General features: G+C 41.4%; 1 protein-coding gene across 5 annotated transcripts in view; it reads left to right on the top strand.

Moving 5' to 3' along the window:
• Nucleotides 1-24,752, top strand: part of LOC122555774 (diacylglycerol kinase delta-like) — a 152,516-nt gene that overhangs the window by 2,596 nt on the left and 125,168 nt on the right. The window lies entirely within an intron of this gene.

Below are 24,752 nucleotides of genomic sequence, written 5' to 3'. Positions count from 1 at the left end.
TGTAGTTTGAGGGTCATTCTACAGCCTTGTTTCCTTGACCATTGTTATTCCGTTAGGTTTTAGCCTACCCAGTCGGGGTCATAATGTCCACTTAAAGAAGTGGATGCTGATGCTAAACCTGTGGAGATGTCTTATTTTTAATAAAGCAGATCTGTGAAAGAGTTGTGAACAGCTCATAAATCACATCCCTGATAATGGTAGAGCAAGTCCAAAACACAGCAGTTTAAAACATTTCCAGCCTTCTGAACACTCCCAGTTGATGCTATTGTACTCTATAGTTGGGTCTCTCAGGTTTGAAAGCTGTTTTGTTTTTCAGCCATTCAAAAGCACCCAGTTTTGGAGGTTACCTGCTCCCTTGTCTGATGTTTAGGTTACCCTCAGCCAAGCAGCTGACTGTCGTGCTGATGGCTGCTTGATCCTGATACTGAGCTTGGGCTGACGCCGAGTCAGTTCCATCTGTTTGGTTTCCAAGTCCTTGAATTTAGCTTGTCAGGTGTTGGGACCTCTGATTCAACAATCCTGTCCCCTAAACCCAACTATATGCCCACCACTTGCCCTTTCTCTTTCAATCACTGGACCTCTCAGTTGATGTGCCCTTAAGGGCATCATGGTGGCTCAGTGGTTAGCACTACTGCCTCACAGCACCAGGGACCTGGGTTCAATTCCAGCCTCGGGTGACTCTCTGTGTGGAGGTTGCACATTCTCCCTGCGTCTGCATGGGTTTCCTCCACGTGTTCCGGTTTCCTCACAGTCCAAACATGTGCAGGTCAGGTGAATTGGCCATGCTAAATTGCCCAAAGTGTTAGGTGCATTAGTCAGAGGGAAATGGGTCTGGGGAGGGTTACTCTTTTAAAAGTTAGTTTCCACACTGTAGGGAATCTAATCTAATCTTATCCTCGATTCTAAGCTGACAAGGTCATTACAAATGCTTAGGCTGGATGTCCTAAACGCATGTAAAATTAACTCTGCACAAACTCTTAACAGCTTCTCCTTCACATTACTGTGAGGAGAAAGTCCAAATTTTCCATAGTGCGATGGTGGCAGGGCACCAATAATACATCCCTACTCATATCAGAGAGGCAAGCAACATACTCACCAAAAAACAATGTCAAGGAAACTTGCAGTTAAAGGCTGAACCTTTCAAACTCAGGTCCTGGGTTTAAGAACCATGATTCAGACAATAGGACGCATAAAAAGGACAGCAAAAGAAAATGCCAATGAAGATATGAGAATGGCACTAAAGGGAGCATTATAGAGCTCTAGGAACAAGCAGAGGAATGGGTCTAATTGGATATTGCTGTCAAAGAGATGTCACCAGCATGATAGGTCAAATGACCAATTTATGTTTTATAAAAGTCTTTGAAAGCTGTCATAAAATGACCTTAACAACACAGACCAAGAGGTCACCAAGTGAGATCATCCCTATTCTCGGAGAATACTCAAAGAATTCATGATGATCAGCTGATGAAGGAGCATCACTCCGAAAGCTAGTGTGCTTCCAATTAAACCTGTTGGACTATAACCTGTGTTGTGTGATGTTGAACAGAATTCATGAAATTTACTTTAATAACAATGTTGACAAAGTAGAAAGGAAGAAAAATAGTATTGGAGCCTTTTATTCATGAAGTGCTAGGAAGAAAGGTCAAAATGTTGCCTTGAGTCACCTTCCTTAAATCTGCCTCTGCTCTAGTAGCATTCCATTTCTCTCCATTTTGGGGAAGGTATTTTTCAGATATATTTGTGAGGTGACATGGAGGCAGTTCAGCCCTTACCAAACCTCAGAAATCTCTGATTTTCAACTCAACTTCAAAAGAGCAAAACATTCAGATTAAGAAATTTTGCTTAAAGTTTCTCGACTCATTGAAAAAATGGAGAATTTTGTTTGTTTGTCTTAATCTTTACGCTGTTTGCTTTTCTCGTGAAGGTTTAGCAAGAAGCAAACTTGCCTCGGGATGTGTTTGTGATGCTGTAGATGTGGGTGTGCAGATCTGGTGCTGGGAAAAGCTGAGATATTTGGCAGGCGCAAGTGTGCCATAAGCAGGGAGTGTCCCATGGAAATACTACTGAGAGATCCAAGAGAGTGGTGACACTAAAATGAGATGCCTCGAATGTAATGTTGGTATATTATAGATTTGCCACAGTTAGCTGGTTTTATTACACAAGAAAGTGATCTGTTGTGCAAGAGTTGTGTCAGCAATTGCATGTATGGCAGTTTTATTTAGCTTCGGACATCCTGAGAGACTTGGGGTAGTTACTTCTTCAGTGCATCTCCAGCAGTGATCTGATTTTGAGTTTATTTAATGTATCCTGGTACCGTTTGAAATAATAAAACAGCAAAATCTTTCTGTATTTTTTTCCCATCTTGACAGTGAAAGATTAAGGTTAGTCTCCACAAGAGTTAATATTATCGACAGAGAGCTTAACTAAAATAATTTTTCATTATGTTCATTTAAGATTTTGGCTTTCTGCTTCAACTGACTATGTGAAATATAGAGCAATGTGGTTTAATCTAAATGAGCCCTACTTCCTGGTATTTCTCTGAAAATATTTAGTCTCTTGAGGGAAGCTACTCAGCTATAAATAGCTCCAGTCGTCTGTTCTCACTAAGCTCACAGACTGATGCTGACCAGATGGAATTTGCCCACCAGGACTTGCAGACAAACAGCAAAACACTCAATTTGCTGTTTTTTTTCCCGGAGGCTGTTTGGCAGTTTAAAAAATCTAACTTGTGTGTCATGTTCCAAAGATTTCGTACAGTTTGGACCTGAGACGGGAACTACCGTACCTCGACCTTACATCACCCTGAAACAGAAATGTGCCTTGTTTTAATATGATTGAAGGGCACCAGAGAAAGAGAATAGAGACCTGAGCCATGGGTGTTGTGGTCAAAAGTATTTAGATTGCTTTTGAAGTCAGGGGAGGCAATTGCGAGACAAAGCAGCTTTTGAGCTAATTCCAGGGAGTATGAATGTGATGGCTAAACGATAACTGGGACATTGGTAGTGGTGGTGGGAGTACGGGTTTAGAGGAGGCTGGTAGACAAAATCATTAAACGCAGGGCAGTGTTTCATGTGGCTGACACAGGAATTTGTAGAAGATCACTTCATGGGAACGTTGTGGAGTTGGGGGTCATTTCTACTTGTGCAGAGAGATTGTGCAAAGGGAAATGGAAAATGTGATTCTTCAGCATGATTGTTCTGATCAATATGTTAAGTAGGGTCTTGTTATATGTTTCCTGAATGCAATTAATCTTTTTTTGTCAAAAGTTAGAATTTGAGGAGGGGGCATTTTGTCAGCAAACTGATCTGATCTTAGCTGGTCAGTGTAATGAGCTTAATCTTTGTCAGGGTGTCCAGCAAGTTGAAAAGCCATGACTTTAACCCCCTATAACAGACTTTATCACTCTCTGGATATGTCTGATGCTGAGCTTGCCTTTGTAATCTCAGTGTGCTGACTGACAATGAACTGAGCTTCCAATTTTATATCTTGTAATGCAATGACCATGTCTACTTTCCTAACAATACCTGAATGAACCTACTGCTGCTGAAACTCTCACTCGTCCCTTTGTCACCTCCAGACTTGACAATTCAAATTCTCTTCTGGCTGATCATAAATTTCTACATCCTCCAAAAATGTTGAACTCATCCACAACTCTGCTGAACGTAGCCCATCCCATGCTAAGTTCAGGTAACCTTCCCCTTTATCCTCACTTGTGTTCAATTCCTTTTAGGGTTTTGCTTCCCTTATGTTAAATATACTTAAAGGACCCTAAGTAGGCCATTCAGCCCATCAAGTCTGCTCTGCCATTCAAAGAGACCATGGCTGATCTGACAATCCTCAACTCCACTTTTCTGCCTCTTCTCAATGACCTTTGATTCCCTTACTGATTAAAAATCTGTCTGGCTCAGCTTTGAATGTAATAATGACCCAGACTCAACGCCCCAATGTGATAAAGGTTTCCACAGACTCACTGCTATCTGAGAAAAGACATTCCTCCTTATCTTTGTCTTAAATGTGCAGCTCCGTATTCATGGATTATTGCCCTCTGGTCCTAGACTCTCCAACAAACAAAAGCAACCTTTCTGTTTTGTGCCCTGTCAATTCCCCCAAGAATCCTGTATGTTTCTATAAGGTTGCCTCTCATTCTTCTATATTCAACCTCTCATAAGACATACCTTCCATACCTGGTATCAGCCTAGTTAGCTTTGTCTGGACTGCCTCCAATGCCAATATATCCTTCTTTAACTAAGGGGCCCAAACTGTTCATAGTATTCCAGCTGTGATCTGACTAGTGTCTTGCATGGTTTTAGCAAAACCTCCAACTTTTATGTTTAATTCCCATTGAAGACCAGTTTTATGATTGCAAATTGGTGCATTCTCTCCCAGACATGCATCATGTAATAACTAGTTCTAATTGCCTGTTTTTGTATTAATTTACGAGTTACAAGCTTAATATTAACATGTGATATGAAAGTTTACTTGCATGATAATGTATTATCTCTGTATCACACTCAACATGCTGGCTGTATATTTACAATTTCATATGATGTACTTATTGTATTTTCTACCTCTATATTTATGTCATTTGTTTGCATATCAACACTGGTGTGCCATCCCATATATTTACTTGATGTCTCAGTAAAACATGACAGTTCGCTGTGACATGCCAGTTTTATATTTGTATATAATGTCCCAGCCATTTAAATGTGAATCCACCATCTTTATATTAATACAGGATGTGCTTTTGTGTAGTAGTGCTAAATTTCCCAGCTGTATACTTGCACTTGACATGCCATGTTAAAGTGATGTGCTAATATGCTGACTCTGCATTTATACCTAACATATTAATTTTTTTAAACCACTATCTGCATTGTGATATGTAGCAGAAGTCTGTACATTATCACTTGTGTTAACTGCATAGATTCAGATGTTGTTCTGCTTGATATTATCACATCGTGCTGTCTTTATTCACACGTTGTATCTAAGCGTCTGATGGTTTTCTTTACACATGATATGCTGTCTGTGTGAAGTTCTATCCCTTTATTTACACAATACTTATTATCAATATATTTACATTGATGTCTTAGCTCAGTATTTTACACAGATGTACTATAAATGTGTTTATACTGAGCTAGCTGTCAATATATTTACACAGGATGTGCTAACAGTGAATATTTAGATATGTGTGGTAGCTATGACAGCTAGCTTTATATTACATATGACACACCAGTTTGTTAACCAATGTTCCACCTGTGTATTAACATGTGAATTACCTTGTATAATTGTATACAATGTGCCCATCTGTTTGTTATATGTTGCAATCTCTCTTTCCACGTGACCTGTCATTTAGCTGTTTCTACATGATGTGCTGCTTTTGTGCTGGACACAACGTAACATATTAAATAGAAGCATTGAAATATGTAAAATTAGAACAGGCCTTCAAGCCTGCTGTGCCATTCAGTATGATCACGGCTGATCATCTAACACAGTGTCCTGTTCCTGCTTTCTCTCCACACCCTTTGATCCATTTAGTCCAAAGAGCTACATTTAATTCCCTGAAAACATTCCATGTACATTCTGTGGCAGAGAATTCTGTAGGTTCACTGTTCTTTGGGTGAAGAAATTTCTCCTCATCAAGAAATGCACCAAGCATCTCTATCATAACTGAGAACAAAAAGTGTTGGAAATCACAGTTGTCATGCAGCATCTGTGAAGACAGAGCAAGCTAACGTTTCAAGTTTAGATCTAGACTGGAGGCGTTTGTTGTTCTCTCTCCGTGGATGCTGCCTGACCAGCTGTGATTTCCAGCATTTTTTTGTTTTCAGTAGAGATTCCAGCATCTGCAGTAATTTGTTCCTACATCACTGTCTTAATTTGGATGTGACATGCTCTCTGTAACTTTATTGTATGTATGATACAGTTATGAGTTACTTGTTCTCCTTACCATCTCATGATGTGTTAGCCACAGGTTTGCACATAATTTTTTACCTTTTTACACATGCTGTGAAATATTCAGGCATGATGTGCTATCTGCACATTAGTGTGTTATTTTCTATCTCTGCTAACATAAGATATACCATAATCTTCCATGCATGTGTTTATCTGTATTTGCATCTGATATACAGTATCTTGCATATGGAGTGCGGGATTTTTGTTTTGGTCTTGTGGTGTCTACTGTTAAATTGGTGATATTATCTGTAATTTACCTTTGGTTTATTATCCATATATTTACATGTAACATACTATTCACATATTAACATGGTGATCTGTGTGTATATATGTATACCACTTGGACTGTACAAAAGACTCGGGTACTAAAGAAAATATCGACGCTTGCCAACATGCTGTTCCAATGCAAAATACTGCTCATTGTACAATGGCCCTGTACAAGAATTGTCACTGTATATAATTGACCTGTATATTACTGTGATGGTACAAATGAGATGTATTGACTACTATGATGGCAAAGGTACTCAACATGGAACCCAGGCTATACAGGTACTCGCAATGGAATACTAAGAAGCACGTGTTCTCTGTGCTGTATACTGTGACAGCACAAGTGCTATGCAAAATGGTCAAATGGATGCTCTTTATTGTCTCAGTGTAAAGTTGAATAGGTACTTTTTGAATAATGTGACGGTACAAGTGACAAACATGGAGTACTGTGACAGTGCTAGTTGATACTCTGAATACAACGACAGTGCACCTGGATACTCTGAATACTGTGGAGATCCAGATACTCTGAATAGTACTAGTGGTCTGGACACTGACAGTGCAGGTATCCTGTGGTAAAACTGTATGTCTGTACAGATGGCCTGTGCTGAAGGCTGTGATAGTACAGGTGCTCTGTATTGAACGCTGTGGACAGTGCAGATGCTTTCTGCTGAATACTGTGGCAATACATGTACACTTGGTTAAATGCTATGTGCAGGTACTTTGAATATTATGCCTGGGCAAGCACTCTATCCTGAATACTATAATTGTACAGGTGTGCTGTGCTGAATACTGTGATAGTATAGGTACTTGTACTTAATACTGTAACTATACCATTACCCTGTTCTAGGTACTCTGACTGTATAGGTGCCGTGCATAAAGTGTCTGTACAAGTTCTCTCTGTACAGGTGCCCTATGCTGAATACTGTGAAAGTACAAATACACTATATGAATACTGTGATAGTACACATACATGATGATGAATACAGCAACTGTGTGTTATATACAATGACTAGGCTATGCCTGTGCAAGTACTCTGTCCTGAATGCTATGATTGTACAGGTATCCTGTGCTAAATACTGTGGCTGCACAGGTCGGGCTGTGCTGAATACTGTGAATGACTAAGTGCCCTGTTTCAATACAGTGTAAATGCATGTACACTATGGTACATCATGATGAATGCTGTGACAACATAAATACTCCGAATATTGTGCCAGTACAGGTATTCTGTGCTCAATATAGAAACTTTAGTCTGAATCCTGTGACAGTACAGATAGTAATTTTCACAAATTTAACAGTACAAACTGCATAAAATCCTGTACTCCATATCCAAAATGCTGCAATGGATACTATAGTTGTACAGGTATTCTGTGCTGAATCCTGTGATAGCACAGCTAAATACTTGGATAGCGCAGGTACACTGCTGAATATGGTGACAATATAGCTGCCTTGTCCAGGATTCTGTGATTGCGCAGCTACCCTGTACTAAATACAATGACTGTACAGATACTTTGAATATCGTTCCTGTGCAAGTGATCTATGCTGAATATTGTGACAGTACAGGTAACCTGTACTGAATATTGTGACATAAAATGCTCTGCTAACTACCCTATATAGGTACAATGACTCTAAAGACTGGGGCTCTGTACTAAAATTTATAATTATTCAGGTACATTGAGTGAATACAGCCATAACACATTTGTCTTGCTTAACATTGTGATGGTACTCAAGGTTTGTGTAAAGATTTGTAGCTCGGGTGCCAGTTGCCGTGGTGTGGGTATGCTCGTGGAGCTGGGAAGTTGCGTTGCAGACATTTTGTTCCCTGTCCAGTGATATCTTCCGTGCTTAGGATCCTCCTGTGAAGTGCTGCCGTACTATGTCTTCTGGAATTTATTTGGTTCCATTCCTCCTGCTTCCTGTTGCAGATTCCGGTCGTTTGTTCCTATTGTCATTGTGTTGTCCCAGTCGAATTTGTGGTCTTTGTCATTTGTCAACCAACAATCAGCTCCCATTCCTGGATGTGATGGTCGAAAGAACACAAAATGGTGAATGCACCACAGAAGTGTACAGAAAAGCCACACACGGACCAGATCCTGAACTACAATAGCAGCCACCCAAACACACACAGGAAAAGCTGCGATAGGACCCTATTCAAAAGGGCTACAACACAGTGCAACACTCCCAACCTGCAAAGAGAAGAACACCTCTACAAAGTCTTTGCCAAGAACGGATATCCCCGCAATTACATCTGCAGATGCCAAGCAGACAAACAACGTGACAAGGACCTGCCATGACCTAACTCACTAGCCGGGCTACCATATATAAAAAAGTCTCAGAACTAACAGCCAGACTGCTCTGACCACTGGGATCCATGACAGCCCATAAACCGACAGCCATGCACAGACAACAAATCACCAGGGCAAAATACCCTACATCCATCATGTGTAAAACAAAAGTAATTTACAAGTTTCCATGCAAAGATTTCACGAAACACTGTATAGGATAAACAGACAGACAACTAGCAATCTGCATCCACGAACACTAACTAGCCTCAAACCACCATGACCAGCTGTCCCTAGTATCCATACACACCGATGACACGGACCACAGATTTGACTGGGACAATGCAACGATAATAGGACAAGTTAAACAGAGGACAGCCAGAAAATTTCTCAAAGCATGGCACTCATCCATGGATTCCATCAATGAGCAAATAGACTTGGACCCAATACACAGGCCACTGCAACTAACAACCGAATTGGCAACCAGAAACAGCAGGAACAGAACCAAAGAAGTTTCTAGAAGAGACAGTACAAAAGTGCTTCACAGGAGGCTCCAAAGCACTGAAGATCTCACCTAGACAGGGGACAAAATGTCTGAAAATCAACTTCCCAGCTTGTGAATGTACAGCTACTCCAAATAATATGCCTGTAGAGGGACTCCATTCTTAATCCTGTAACTGTAGAGTTCATTGTGTACAAAATACCCTGTACTGAATAAACACTTGGACTGGACAGATAGTTACAGCCTCTAATATCTTTCTACTTGTAATTCGGACTAACTCGATTCAATCACTTTGCCAGTCAGTAAAAAGAATGGGAAATGTTTGAAAGCATTTCTGATGTAAAGTCACATTTCTGTTTGTAGTTTTATTCCATTCTGTTTCTAATTCATTTCTTGTTCACTGAAATGGGACAAATATGAACGCAGGCTGAATATTTCCACATCCTATCAGTATCGGGCATTGCTTCACCATGCAGAACAATTCCTGTTTATTCAGGCCAGTGTCCGTATCAGCCACTGCATCACCATCCAGAGCAACTCCTGGTCACCCCAGGCAATGTCAAGGCACTGCATCACCATCCAGACATTGCATCACCATCTAGATAACAAAATCTGAATTTAAAAAAGTGTGGTTTTGTATTTAATTTTTAAAAAATCTAATAGCAAACAGATGCAAATGACTCGTGAGGAAATTATGCTGTTTCTTCCTCTGTCTCCAGGGATGGAATAAATAACTTTTTTTTATAGAAGAACCACTTCCTGAACAGTATATTGAGGGCCACTTGTTTGGGGTTGAGACTGAGTGCAATACAGTAACATCAGTACACTGCAATCCAGTACACTGCAATCCACTGCACTTAGCGGAGGTGCTCAAATTAATTGAGAAAAGTGAATGACAGTTGTTTAACATATCATAGAATGCCTACAGTGTGGTGACAGGCCATTTAACCCAACAAGTCCACTCCGACCCTCTCAAGAATATCCCACCCAGATCCATTTCCCCACCATTCTACATACAAGTAAGAAGAATTTAGATGAACCCTGTCATTTAGAGAAACAAGAAATATGTTTGATTGTTTATGTTTTAAAGAGGTGATATGTGAGTTTGTACTCAACCAGCAACTTTGCAGTAGAACAGACATACTAGGTATAATTTAAAGAGCAGCTAATTAGTGTCAGGAATGCTGACTGGGTGCTGTACTAAAGAAAATGACTCGATTGAATGCTCTGTAAATACCAGATTGCTTGGTATTATTCTAAAGACCGGATGGAGATGAAGTTGGTTAGGCTGAGCAATAAAGAAGAGCTAAATGAATGGGACAAGTCGAATCCTCTTGTTTGCGTCTCGCTTTTGTTGCATTTGGGGATTCTTCCATAGGGTTATTTGACATTGCACTGATTTTAGTTTCCAATTAGATGGTACAGTGCTCATGTCACAGGAATTTCTTTTTTGGATGGCTTTCTTTTGGTTATGCTCCTTGAGATAGTGTCAAAGTGATGAACCAGCAGTATATATAACAGCAGAAAGTTCAGTTCACTGGCTTAAAAGCCTTTTATAATATAATAAAGTATTTATTTTCATTTAGGTTCTCTTCCTTGAAGTCAAACATTGGATTATTGCTTTGTCTACTGCTGATTCCCTTGCAGAGCCATGGGGGAGGGGGCTGACTGGCACAAATTGTCAGAGACTTTCATGGAGGCACAAGCGCACAATGACTTGGTCTTGATGCTGTGTGGTTCTAAGATTCAGCCTCGTCACTTTCAGTAAGCACGAGGTGGCATTGTACTTGCGCAGCCATTAGAGCTGCTGAACTGGCAACAGGACACAGGAAGGTGCTAACTGGTACCTCCCAAGTATTTATAAATCAGTAAGGAGCTAGGTAAAGCTCCAAGTGTTCCAAAGCTCCAAGCTCCAATTTCTAGTCCTTAAGGTAATTTCTGTTAATTGCCTAAGACCGAGTTCTCCACGTTGTTGCAAACCTTAATTCATGTTATCAATTTGTGAGAACGTTTCTAGGAATATAGTATTTGAAGCAGGTATAGACCAATCTGCAGTTCATGCTTGCTTCACAAATAACATTGTAGCTAATATGGCTATTCTGTCAACTACACTTGTCTGTTTCCCATAAGCCTCAAATTCCTCCTACAATACCTATCTAAGTCAGCTTGAATAAATTTAAAGATCCAGCATCTTCAATGTTCTGGGGAAGAGAGATCTAACCTTGAATAACCTTCTGAGGAAAAAAAAATTCTCATTTCTTATTCTAACATTAAGTCCCATGGTTTAGTCTACTTCACAAGGAAACATTGTCCAGGTACCCATCTAATGAGTCCCTTCATGTTTCAATATGATCACCTTTCATTGCTTAAATTTCAATGGTATAGGCCTGCCTGTTCAACCTCTTTTCATAAGTCCTGTATCCTTGGAATAAATCATGTGAACATTCACTTAATTGTTTCAAAAAACACTTCTTTTTTCCCCCAAAATAATGCGACTAAAACACAACACTGTGCTCCAGATGTAGTCTCACCAATGCTCTGAACAGCTGCAGTAGAACTTCCTTACCATTTCCCATGCAATAAATGATAACATTCCTTTTGCCTTCCTAGTAAGTTGCTGTACCTGCATACAAGCCTTGTTATTTCATGTACTAGGACATGACCAGTTTCCTCTGTAAAACTGTGTTCTGCAAACTCTCTCCATTTAAATAATATACACCTTTTCATTTCTTCTTGCTAAAATTGACATGTTCATGTTTACCAATGTTATACTCTATCTGCCAAATTTTTGCCCGCTCACTTATTCACTCATTTAGTTATCCTGTCTGTATCCCTTTGCAGAATCTCTACTGACATTATCAGCATATTCAGCAACCATGCATTCAGTCTCCCCATTCAAGTTATTGATACAAACAGTAAATTGTTAAGGCCCCAGCTCCATGCGGCTCTCTGTTAGTTACAGCATTCCAACCTGAAAAAGGCATATTTATCCTCACCTTCTGCTTCCAGTTAACTAACCAATCCAGTATCTAGGTTAATATGGCACCCCAAGCCTTGTGTGCTCCTTATACAGCAACCATTAATGTGGCACCTTATCAAATGTATTTTGGAAATTCAAACGCACCACAACCACCGGTTTCTCTCTGTCCATAGTATTACATTGTCCAAAAAAAACCACTAATTGGTTAGTTAACCATTGTTTCCCTTTCACAAATCCATTACGGCTGTGCCTAACCATATCACGGTTTTGTAAATATCCTGCTATAATCTCCTTAATAACAGATACCAGCACTTTCCCTGTGACTTGTTAGGCTAATAGTCTTGTACTTCCCTGCAATTGGCTTCCCTACTTACTTGAATAGTTATATTTGCTATTTTCCAATCTGCTAGGATGTTTCTAATATCGAAGGATTTTTGGAAGTCCCTACTATTTCTGCAGCCACATTATTAAGGCACTTGAATGTAAGCCCCTCTTGGGGACTTGTCAGCCTTTAGGTCCAATATTTTTCCGAGCACTTTTTTCCAAGTAATAGTGACTGTTTTAAGTTCATCCCTCACTATCACCTCTTGATTTTCAATCATCTTTGGGAAGTTTTCTAAATCTTAAGATACAAAATAACTCTTCCAAGCCTCTGCCATTTCATTGTTTTCCATTTTCAATTTTCCAGACTCTCTATTTAGAGGTGTAAGTGCAGACTGCAGGTGCTGGAGATTAGAATTGAGAGTGTGGTGCTGGAAAAGCACAGCCGGTCAGGCAGCTTCCAAGGTGCAGGAGAATCGACGTTTCAGGCAAAAGCATTTCTTCAGGAACCAATGCCAGTTCTACTGTAGATGCTTGTAGAAACTGTTCTAATCTGTTTTTATATTGATAGCTAGCTGTTCCACATTCTCTACTTCCTTCCTCATTATAAGTTGAATCATTTCTTGCCATTCATTAAATTCTGTCCGCTCTCCTGACTGACCATTGTTCTTTGTAGAATTGTAAACTCATTTTTTTTTCAATTTAATACTATCCTTATCTTCCTTATTTAGCCACAAATCCTCCTCAAATACTCTTTCTTACTCACTGGGTTAAATTTTTGCTAAGAGTCTAAGTGGCTCAGTGGTTAGCACTGCTGCCTCACAGCACCAGGGATCCGGGTTCATTTCCTGCCTCGGGCAACTGCCTGTGTGGAGTTTGCACATTCTCCCCACATTCTCCCCATGTCTGCGTGGATTTGCTCCGGTTTCTTCCCACATCACAAAGATGTGCAGGTCAGTGAATTGGCCATGCTAAATTGCCCATGGTGTCAGGTTCATTAGTCAGGGGTAAATATAGGGTAGGAGAATGGGTCTGAGTGGGTTACTGTTCGGAGGGTCGGTGTGGACATGTTGGGCCGAAGGGCCTGTTTCCATACTGTAGGGATTCTAAAGTTATTATAGAGGTATGAAATAGGAGCAAAAGTAGGCTGTTTGGCCCAAGATCCTGTTCTGCCATTCAGTAATATAATGGATGATCTGTTTGTATTTTGGATTCTATGTTTCCAAAGTCTTTCAACCAACAGAAAGAAAAAAAATCCCAATCTCTAAAAGGGTGACTGTTAATTTTTAGAACAGTGCACCCCAGTTATGGATTCAACCACCAAAGGAAACGACATTTCAATGTCCAGCTTTTCAAGACCATTTAGGATGTTAGACACATCGATCAAGTTACCCATTGCTCTTCCAAACTCCAGTGGAAACAAACTCCACCTGTCAAACCTTTCCTTTGTCAATCCACTAATTCATGGTGCCAATCTAATAAACTTCCACTGAATTACCTCCAACATACTTAAAACCTTCCTTAAATAAGGAGACCAAACTGAACATGGTAAATGACAGTCCCAACCCTCAAACTCAGCACCACCTTCCTAACCTGCAATCTTCTTCCTGACCTCTCTGCCCCCCCACCCCCACTCCAGCCTATCACCCTCACCTTAACCTCCTTCCACCTATCGCATTTCCAACGCCCCTCCCCCAAGTCCCTCCTCCCTACCTTTTATCTTAGCCTGCTGGGCACACTTTCCTCATTCCTGAAGAAGGGCTCATGCCCGAAACATTGATTCTCCTGCTCCTTGGATGCTGCCTGACCTGCTGCACTTTTCCAGCAACACATTTTCAGCTCAAATTCTAGATGTGGTCTCACCAATGCTATGGATAACTGAAGCATAACATCCTTGCTTTTATGTTCAATTCTCCTTGTAATAAAGTGCACCACCACCTGCAAGTCCCCTTCCTAGCCACTTACCATCATGAGATGTGGGCATTGCTATTTGGCCAGCATTTATTGTCTGTCCTTAGTTGCCTTTAAGAAGGTGCTGGGCTGCTTTTATGATTTTAATTGGGCTGTAATCCATGTGCTGTAAGTAGATCCACAATGCCTTTATGGCAGGAATTCCAAGGACAATGGCTTAGAGGGATGGGTTAGTTCATTTGCGGATGATACTAAGGTTGGTAGAGTTGTGGATAGTGCCGAAGGATGTTGTGGGCTACAGAGGGACTTAGTTAAGCTGCAGAGCTGGGCTGAGAGGTGGCAAATGGAGTTTAATGCAGAAAAGTGTGAGGTGATTTACTTCAGAAGGAGCAACAGGAATACAGAGTAGTGGGCTAATGGTAAGTTTCTTGGTAGTGTGGATGAACAGAGAGATCTTGGTGTCGGTGTACATAGATCTCTGAAAGTTGCCACCCAGGTTGATAGGATTGTTAAGAACGCATACGGTGTGTTAGCTTTTATTGGTAGAGGGATTGAGTTTTGGAACCATGAGGTCATGCGGCAGCGGTACAAAACTCTGGTGCAGCCACACTTGAAGTATTGCGTACAGTTCTGATCACCACATTATAGGAAGGATGTTTGGAAAAGATTCAGAGGAGATTTATTAGGATGTTGCCTGGTATGAAGGGAAAGTCTTATAAGCAAAGGCTGAGGCACTTGAGGCTGTTTTCGTTAGAGAGAAGTAGGTTGAGAGGTGATTTAATTGAGACATGTAAGATAATCAGAGGGTTAGATAGGATAGACAGTGAGAGCTTTTTACCTCAGATGGTGATGGCTAGCACGAGGTGACATAGCTTTAAACTGAGGGATTATAGATATTGGACAGATGTCAGATAGTAGTAGGGGCATGGAACGGCCTGCCTGCAACACTAGTAGACTTGCCAACATTCAGGGCATTGAAATGGTCGTTGGATAGACGTATGATTAAAATGGAATAGTGTACGTTAGATGGGCTTCATATTGGTTTCTCAGGTCGGTGCAACGTCGAGGCCCAAAGGGCCTATACTGCGCTGTAATGTTCTAGCAACAATAAAGGAACAGCAATTTATTTCCAAGTCAGGAAGGTGAGTAACTTGCAGGTGGTGGTGTTCCTATGTATTTGCTGCCCTTGTCCTTCTGGATGGAAGTGCTTGTGGGTTTGACTTGTACTGTCGAAGAATCTTGGGTGAAATTTTGCAGGGCATCCTGTAGATAGTACACACTGCTGCTCCTGGGCATTGGTTGTTGAAGGAGTGGATGCTTGATTCTAATTTTACCAAGTTCTTCTCTCCCTTTCACCTGCTGATCTACAGCTATTTATTGGAATGTGTTTTGTATCTCATATAGTGAAGAGCAAAATAGAACATTTGTTCATATTAGGGAACTAATACTCATTTTCCTTCTTTCTTTTTAGATACCTGCAGAAGTGCTTGCTATCCTATTTTTTACATTTGTAGCTAGCTTCCTCTCATATTCTTAATTTCTTCCTCTTGATTAATCTTTACTCATTCCATGCCTTTTTAATATTCTGATCAATCATCTTTGTACAGCTACTCCTCTTTGTGCAGCTATGTGCTTCTTCCCTAAGTTTAATATTTGCCTTAAATCCTTTAGTTAACCATGAATGATCAGTTGTCCCTTAAGAATTTTTCTTTATAGCAATAATATACTTACCTGAATATACTCATTCTGAAATATCTCCTTAAATGCGCCTCAATCCTGGGCCCTAATATGCCAGTTCCTTTCAATTTAGCTCAACTCTCATGTCCACATAGTTGTCCTTATTCAAGTTTAAAAAACAATATTAGATCCATTCTTCTTCCATTCAAACTGGATGTAAAATTCAATCATATTGTGGTCACTACTTTGGGTGGCTAAACTCTGAGGTAATTAATCCTGTTATGTTGTGCAATAACAAATCTCCTATAACCTGTTGCTTAATTTATTGATTTAGCTTTTAACATGGTTTCTCAGTTCACCTCAGCCAATTGTCTTCATGCATACACTCTTACTGCCCTTACTTAAGTTTAAAACACGGGCCATGGACCAACACTTCTCTTCAAACTAAACATAAAATTCTATCATGTTATGATTTCTATCACTTCGAGTCTGCCTTGCCATTTAGGATATTGATCCTGTCAGATTGCACATTGCCAGTTTTAGGATAACCTGTACCCTGGTTGGTTCTAGAACATACTGATCTAAGAAAAATATTCTATTAACTAGTGTTCCAGGTTACTTTTGCAAATCTGATTCCCCAAGTGTACATGAAAGTTAAAGTCACCCATGACTATTGTGGTATGTTTCTTACATGCCACATTATTTCTCCCTGTATGTGCTGTCTGACTATACAAATGCTATTAGGCCTGTAAATAACTTTTATCAATGACCTCTTACCTTCACTATTTCTTACTCTACCCAAGCTGATTCTACATCTCGGTCTTTCCAGTTAAAATCATTTCTCTTTTGTGCTGAAGTAATGACTCCCTAATTAATGGAGTTGCCCTCACCTCCTCCACCTTTCCTAACTTTTGGTTATTGTGATATGCCAAATACCTTTCAACTTCCAGGTTCCAACCTTGATCATCTTTCAAGCTGGCTTTGAAAGAGAACCATTTTCTTGAATTTCTCCAGCTTGGTTAATACTGTGAGCAAAGTGCACTTCAAGTAGGAATTTAGATGGTGAACAATAAATCATACCAAGCAAGTATTTCATTGAAGGCAACAGTGAGGTTTTCAGTAAAGCTGCAGTATTATTGAGGTATTTGAAGGCAGCATTCTGAACTGGGGTGAAATATTAATGGGTGCAAGTTTTGCTGTATGACACTGAAGGACCTTATGAGCACAGATCTGTCACTGTATACTGTGGGGACAGTATGGGTTTAGATTCGTAACTGCACAATATTGGAGGATAGTCTGGATAAAGTTCTGGATTAGAGTGGTGCTGGAAAAGCACAGGAGCTCAGGCATCCTGCTCCTCGGATGCTGTCTGACCTGCTGTGCTTTTCCAGCACCACTCTAATCTAGACTCTGGTTTCCAGCATCTGCAGTCCTTGTTTTTACCTGGATAAAGTTTTCTGTCACTGTATAGCACTAAGGAGACATATGGACATAGGTAGTCACTGTATATACTTTGGGAATAGTGTTGGGCTAGGTTTTTCTCTGTTTTAGGACGACAGTGCAGTACTGATGGTATAACTGAGTCAATGTATAAAGTTGTGGTACAGATCTCTGTCTGAATAACACTGCAATGCTATGCTGGTCACTTTATAATTAAAATTACTAAGTAGCACCAGTTGAATATTGGTCTGTTGCTCTGTATTAGTAAATCACGGTGCTGTTGGATACAGGTTTGTCACTGTATAACACTATGGTGAGTATAACACTGAAGTGCAGTACTATTAGCTGTAGGATTAAACTATATAGGATTGTGTTGCAGTACATTATGTTGCGGTGGGTACAGATTTGTTACTTTATATAACACTGCAGTGCAGTACTGGTCAGTATGGGTCTATCACTCTGTGACACCTGTTCTGTTGGACACATCAGGCACTGTCTAACAGTGTTGGTGGATACAGCTTAGCCACTGTAAAATACTGCAATGCTATACTGCTGGGAATGTGTCTTTCACTATGTAACAGTACAATGCTGTAATGGTGGATTCAGACCTGTCACTGTGTAATACGAGTGTAGTACTGGTAGAAATGGTTATGTCATTATAATTCTGAGTTGTCCTATTGGGAGGTACAGGTCTACCTCTATATAGCACTATCATGCAGTACTGGTCAGTATGGGTCTGTCGCTAAATAATTTGCAGCTGTACTGGTAAATACAGAGCTCTCACTATATAACTGCAATACTACTAGGTAAAAATCTGTTACAGTATGATATTCTGCTTTGCTGGTAGATACACGTCTGTCTCTGTACATGTCACTGCAGTGCTGTACTTGTGAATACAGGTCTATCACTGTATGTGATGATTCAGAATTCGTACATAGGTTGATCAATGTATAACACTACAGTGCAATACTTAGATTAGATTACATTCCTTACAGTATGGAAACAGGCCCTTTGGCCCAATAAATCCACACCGACCATTCGAAGAGCAACACACCTAGACCCATTCCCCTGCCCTATGTTTACCCCAGACTAACACATCTAACACTATGGGCATTTTAGCATGGCCAATTCACCTGACCTGCACATCTTTGGATTGTGGGAGGAAACCGGAGCACCTGGAGGAAACACATTCAGACACTGGGAGAATGTGCAAACTCCACACAGACTGTCGCCCAAGATGGAACCCGGGTCCCTGGCGATGTGAGGCAATAGTGCTAACCACTGACTTACTGTGCCACCCCATAGGTGCAGTGATAGGTGCAGATCTGCTGCTGTTTTAGGGCAGAATGTTAGCAGATACAGATGTTGGCACACCCACTCCAGCCACTCAGGTCTAGCACATGTTATTTTACTATTGTGCTAAATTCAGCTAGATTTTCAGCACTGCAATGAACTTGTGGCTATGGTATGTGTGAGTTGCCTGTTTGAGTATTAAAGTTTAAGGCTTTAAAATAACCCCTCCTTGATCTGTTGAGGTGGTCATGCCAGCAGAAATATAGATCAGTATAGATTGTTAAATGCAAACTGGAGTGGGAAGTGGTATAATTCTTTGACAGTCAATCACAAGCCCACTGGAAGCTACAGTAGGCAAATCATTCCAGTTGCATGTACTCCCATGCTGTAGCCATTTCCTGAAATGTTCTTGTCTAACCTGGCTCAGTTAAAAGCAGTTTTCTACATTTTAAAACTTTTTTTTCAAAGAAAATCCTGTCTTTTCTTGTACTCACTTTATGGTTGAAAGTAACTGGATAATGTGCCACCCACATGGTGATCTTTTCATTTTAACATTCTTGGCCACTCCTTGGAGCATTCCTCATTCCTGCTGAAGGGCTTATGCCCAAAACATCAATTCTCCTACTCCTCAGATGCTGCCTGACCTGCTGTGCTTTTCCAGCACCACATATCAAGCCAGCAGACAAGGGAGGCACTGTGGTAGTTTGGCACACCGACCTCTACACTGCTGAAGCCGGGGCCAACTCTCAGACACCTCCCCCTATTGCCCCCTTGACCACAACCTCACTTCCCATCACCAAACCATCATCTCCCAGACTATCCATAACCCCATCACCTCGGGGGATCTCCCATCCACAGCCTCCAACTTCATAGTTCAAGAAACCCGCACCGCCTGATTCTCCCTCCTACTGAAGATTCACAAACCTGACTTCCCTGGTTAACTAGTTGTCTTAACTTACTCCTGTCCCACTGAACTCACCTCTGCATACCTTGAGGAGAAAGTGAGGTCTGCAGATGCTGGAGATCAAAGTTGAAACTTTATTGCTGGAACAGCACAGCAGGTCAGGCAGCATCCAGGGAACAGGAGATTCGACGTTTCGGGCATGAGCCCTTCTTCAGGAATGAAGAGCTCATGCCCGAAATGTCGATTCTCCTGCTCCTTTGATGCTGCCTGACCTGTTGCACCCCTCCAGCAACATACCTTCAGCTCTGATCTCCAGCATCTGCAGTCCTCACTTCCTCCTACTATACTGGAAGAGCTTGGCTAGGGGAACAGCAGGTTCTGGAGCACAAATCTTCAGTACTATTGTCAGGACCCATAGTCTTTGCAGTGCCTCCAACTGTTTCTTGATATTATGTGGAGTGAATCAAATTGGCTGCAGCTGGGTCTCTGTGATGTTGGCAACCATTGGGTGAAGCAGAGATGGATCATCCACTTGGCACTTTTCGCTGAAGATCACTGCGAATGCTTCAACCTTATCTTTTACACTGAAGTGATGGGCTCTTCCGTCATTGAGGATGGGCATGTTTGTGGAACCACCTTCTCCAGTGAGTTGTTTAATTGTCCACCACCATTCACGACTGGCTGTGGCAGGACTGCAGAACTTTGATTTGATCTGTTTGAGTTTGGGATCGCTCAGCTATATTTATCACTTGTTGCTTATCCTGTTTGGCATGCAAGTATTGGGTAGCTTCACCAGCTTGACATTCCATTTTTAGGTATGTCCAATGCTGCTCATGGCTTGCCCTCCTGCACTCTCCTTTGAACCAGGTTTGATTCCCTGGCTCGATGGTAATAGCTGAGTGGGGAATATGCCAGGTCACGGGATTACAGATTGTGCTGGAGTACAATTCTGCATACCTTGACACTGTCCTGTCCCCCTTAGACCAGGAACTCCCCATCTACATTCAGGATACCATCTATGCCCATCACCTGCTCCAAGACTTTTGTTTCCCTGGCCCGCTACACCTCATCTTCACCATGGACGTACAGTCCCTGTACACATCTGTCTGCAACAATGAAGGCCTCCAGCGCTCCATTTCTTCCTCTCACACTGTCCCAACCAGTACCTTTCCACCGACATCCTCATTCGCCTGGCTGAACTGGTCCTCCCCCTTAACAGCTTCTCCTTCCAATCCTTCCACTTCCTCTAAACCAAACGGGTAGGCATGGGCACCCACACGGGACCCAGCTATGCCTGCCTCTTGATTGGGTATGTGGAACAGTCCATCTTCTGCAGCTAACTGGCATCATCCCTCATCTTTTCCCCCCGCTACATTGATGACTGCATTGGCACCACCTAGTCCATCTTCTGCAGCTAACTGGCATCATCCCTCATCTTTTCCCCCCATTACATTGATGACTGCATTGGCACCACCTCATGCTCCCACGAGGAGGTTGAACAGTTTATCAACTTTACTAATACCTTTCAACCCAACCTCAAATTCACCTGGACCATCTCGGACACCTCCCTCCCTGGACCTCTCCACCTCCATCTCCGGCAACCGACTAACCATGGACATCTACTACAATCCCACCAACTCCCACAGCTACCTGGACTACACCTCGTCTCACCCCTCCTGTAAAAACACCATGCCTTATTCCCAATTTCTCCACCTCCATTGCATTTGTTCCCAGGATGACCAGTTCTACAATGGAAAATCCCAGATGGCCTCCTTCTTCAAAGACCGCAATTTCCCCTCCCACTTTCAAAGAACATCTCTGGGACACCTGCACCAACTACCCCACCGCTCTGTGGCTGAACACTTCAACTCCTCCTCCCACTCTGCCAAGAGCATGCACATCCTGGGCCTCCTCCATCGCCAAACCCTAACCATCCGACGCCTGGAGGAAGAACGCCTCATCTTCCATCTTGGGACATTGCAGCCACACGGGGTGAATGGGGATTTCACCAGTTTCCTCATTTCCTTTCCCCCCACTTTATCCCAGTCCCAGCCATCCAACTTGGCACCGCCCTATTGACCTGTCCTTTGTCTTTCCCATCTATCTGTTCCACCTTCCTATCCGACCTATAACTTTCTCCCCCACCTTGATCTACCTATTGCATTCCCAGCTACCTTCCCCCCCACCTACCCCAGCCCCACTCCCCACTTCTATTTATGTCTAAGCCTCCCGGCCCACAAGTCTCATTCCTGATGAAGGGCTTATGCCCAAAATGTCGATTCTCCTGCTCTTCCAATGCTGCCTGACCTGCTATGCTTTTCCAGCACCACACTCTTGACTTATTCCTTGGAGTAGACTGCAACACCCAGAAATCCTGTTTGGAGAACCTCCATTGCTCAATTTGGTATCCAGGGAAGCATGCTGCTCCTGAAACAAGAAGAGGAGCTTCGTACAGTCCCCTTCTACCTCATTTGTTTTAATCAAACTAAGCTTTTGTTAAGAACAATATGCCATTTGTTTACTACCATTAATGTAATAAAAGCATTATTCTAAGGCTATTTATCACTATTAAAAGATGAATTGACCACTGAGTCACAAAAGGAGATTTTAGGGTAGCTGAGCAAAAGCTTGTTTATGGAGTTAGGTTTTAAAGAGCATCCTAAAAAGAGGACAGAGAGGCAGACAGGTTTAACACTTATGTTCCAGAGCTTAGGATCTAGGCAGCTGATGAACTGTATTTAAAAGCAAAATAATACTGATGCTGTAAATCTAAAGCAAGAAAGTACTGGATAATCACAGCAGGTCAGGGAGCATCTGTGGAGAGAGAAACAGTGTTAATATTTCAAGTTCAGTATGACATTTTTTAAGCTGCTGTCGTGATTTTTTAATGCTGTAGGTGGATATTGCTATTTCCCTCTGTTACCGATTCCAGAGTGTAATAATTGATGTTTAGATCACATTAATAAGCAGCCATAAAGTACAGTCTTGGGCATTCCACTGGTCATCTGGCTGAAGTCATACACAAAGTCCTTGAGTATATGACCATGTTTCATCTTGTGGAACTGCTCAAGCCAATGAAGCTACCTCGATTGCACTCAAACATAGGAGCTTTTCCTCTGCTGTATTGATTATTTTGTCAGTCAGGATATAACCTCAATGTTCTGTCGACAGTAAAGATAGAAATTGATGACCTTCTTAGCAGTTGGAAGTTATCAATGCTTATAAACCATCAAGCCTTATAAAGCATCAGCTTGGCCCTAAGGGTCAGATGATGTTATTCCAAGCACATTTTGAGAGTTGGTCAAAAGTAACTGCGGCTTTTCCTTTGTGTATCAAGTTTTTCATCAAAGGGCAGATTGTTAACCATTTATCATGGATATTATTTAGTGAGATCAGAATGAACTTGCAAAACCTTGTTCAGTGATTAGTGTTTTCTTGACAGTTCTCATGAGAACAAGTTATAGATTAGAGAGATAGGTATAAGTATGCATCAGAGATATTATACAGCCTTGTTTCACTCCAGTCTTTACTCTGAAACTGCCAGACATGCATATTGAGCTGCACGATTCAGTGCATGTTGTCATGGAAAGAGTGGATGAGACTGAGGAGCTTTGTTGGACAGCTAGTTTTCTCCCATATCTTGCAGAGTCCTGCTCTGTTGATTGTGTTGAATGCTTTCTGAGATCTTTGGAAGTAAGGTAAAGGGGTATATTCTTTATCCGTAAACTTCTCTTAGCTGGTATATGGAGAAGTTAATTTTCACTGTAGATCTATTGCATGAAAATTACACTGTACTTTCAGGTACATATAGTTGCAAGTACATGGGAATTTTTTTAAAGTATGACTCAAGCAAAAGCCTTCCCTGTGACATGAGATGCTCCTGTAATTTTTGCAGACACCCCTGTCACCTTTAAGTTTGTATAATGTGATACATTTTACATAACATGTCCTGTGGAATGGAGCCTGCTTTCCAGCAGAGAAGGTGGCCATAAGATGGCACTTTCCATACTTCAGTTTGGCTCAAGGATTCTATCCTTGCTGGTTGTTTTTCCATTTGCTAAGCATTTTACAGCCATTCCCAACAATGAGTGTACTTCATTTAACTTCTCTGTGACAAAAAGTCTTGGAGAGCATTGAGACGCACTTGGAAGATGTCCGTCAAACAGGACTATAGCTTATAGTAGAGTTGAAACTAGCAAGACATCTGTTTACTCTTGCCAGTGAGTACCTCATCATCTGCTGACTTTTGGGATGTATGTTTAATATATATGTATATGAAGCACATAGTGAGGTCAGTGCAGGAGAGAGGGAGAGAGAAAGAAACCCACATTTCTAACTGACGGAGTTAGCAGTTACTGCCTTTGCTGTTGAATTCATGTATCGCTGGACATCAGAGTGCATCTGGGAAAATTAAAAAAAACAGTGAAATTCACAACTGATCTTCGAGAAACCTGTTGGGAGAGGTCACAGCAAAGAAACAAATAAGTGGATGTTTTAAGCGTGACTTTAAAATAAGTATACAGTAGTGAGTAGAGTGGGTTCTTTCTTGATTATATGTTTTATTGAGCTATGTCTCCTGATTAAGCTTAAAAATATAAGCCATAAGTATTAAGTTAGCCTGGAGCAGTGTTGTAAAGGAATATTTTCTGGGTCTGTAGACTGAAAGAGGCTTAGTAGAGTGATATGCTCTTAGAGTAGAGTCATAGAGATATACAGCATGGAAACAGACCCTTCGGTCCAACCCGTCCCTGCCAACCAGATATCCTAACACAATCTAGTCCCACCTGCCAGCACCCAGCCCATATCCCTCCAAACCCTTCCTATTCATATATCCATCAAAATGCCTCTTAAATGTTGCAATTGTACCAGCCTTCACTACTTCCTCTGGCAGCTCATTCCATACACGTACCACTCTCTATGTGAAAAAGTTGCCTCTTACGTCTCTTTTATAACTTTCCCCTTTCACCCTAAACCTATGCCCTCTAGTTTTGGACTCCCCAAGCCCAGGGAAAAGACTTTGTCTATTTACCCTATCCGTGCCCCTCATAATTTTGTAAACCTCGATAAGGTCACCCCCCCAGCCTCCGACGCTCCAGGGAAAACAGCCCCAGCTTGTTCAGCCTCTCCCTATAGCTCAAATCCTCTAACCTTGGCAACATCCTTGTAAATCTTTTCTGAACCCTTTCAAGTTTCACAACATCTTTCCGATAGGAAGGAGACCAGAATTGC

This window comes from Chiloscyllium plagiosum, chromosome 13 (genome assembly GCF_004010195.1).
Source record: "Chiloscyllium plagiosum isolate BGI_BamShark_2017 chromosome 13, ASM401019v2, whole genome shotgun sequence".
In the NCBI taxonomy this organism is placed as follows: Eukaryota; Metazoa; Chordata; class Chondrichthyes; order Orectolobiformes; family Hemiscylliidae; genus Chiloscyllium; species Chiloscyllium plagiosum.
Note: the sequence above shows the minus strand (reverse complement) of the source record. Positions and strands in the feature narration are given on the sequence as shown.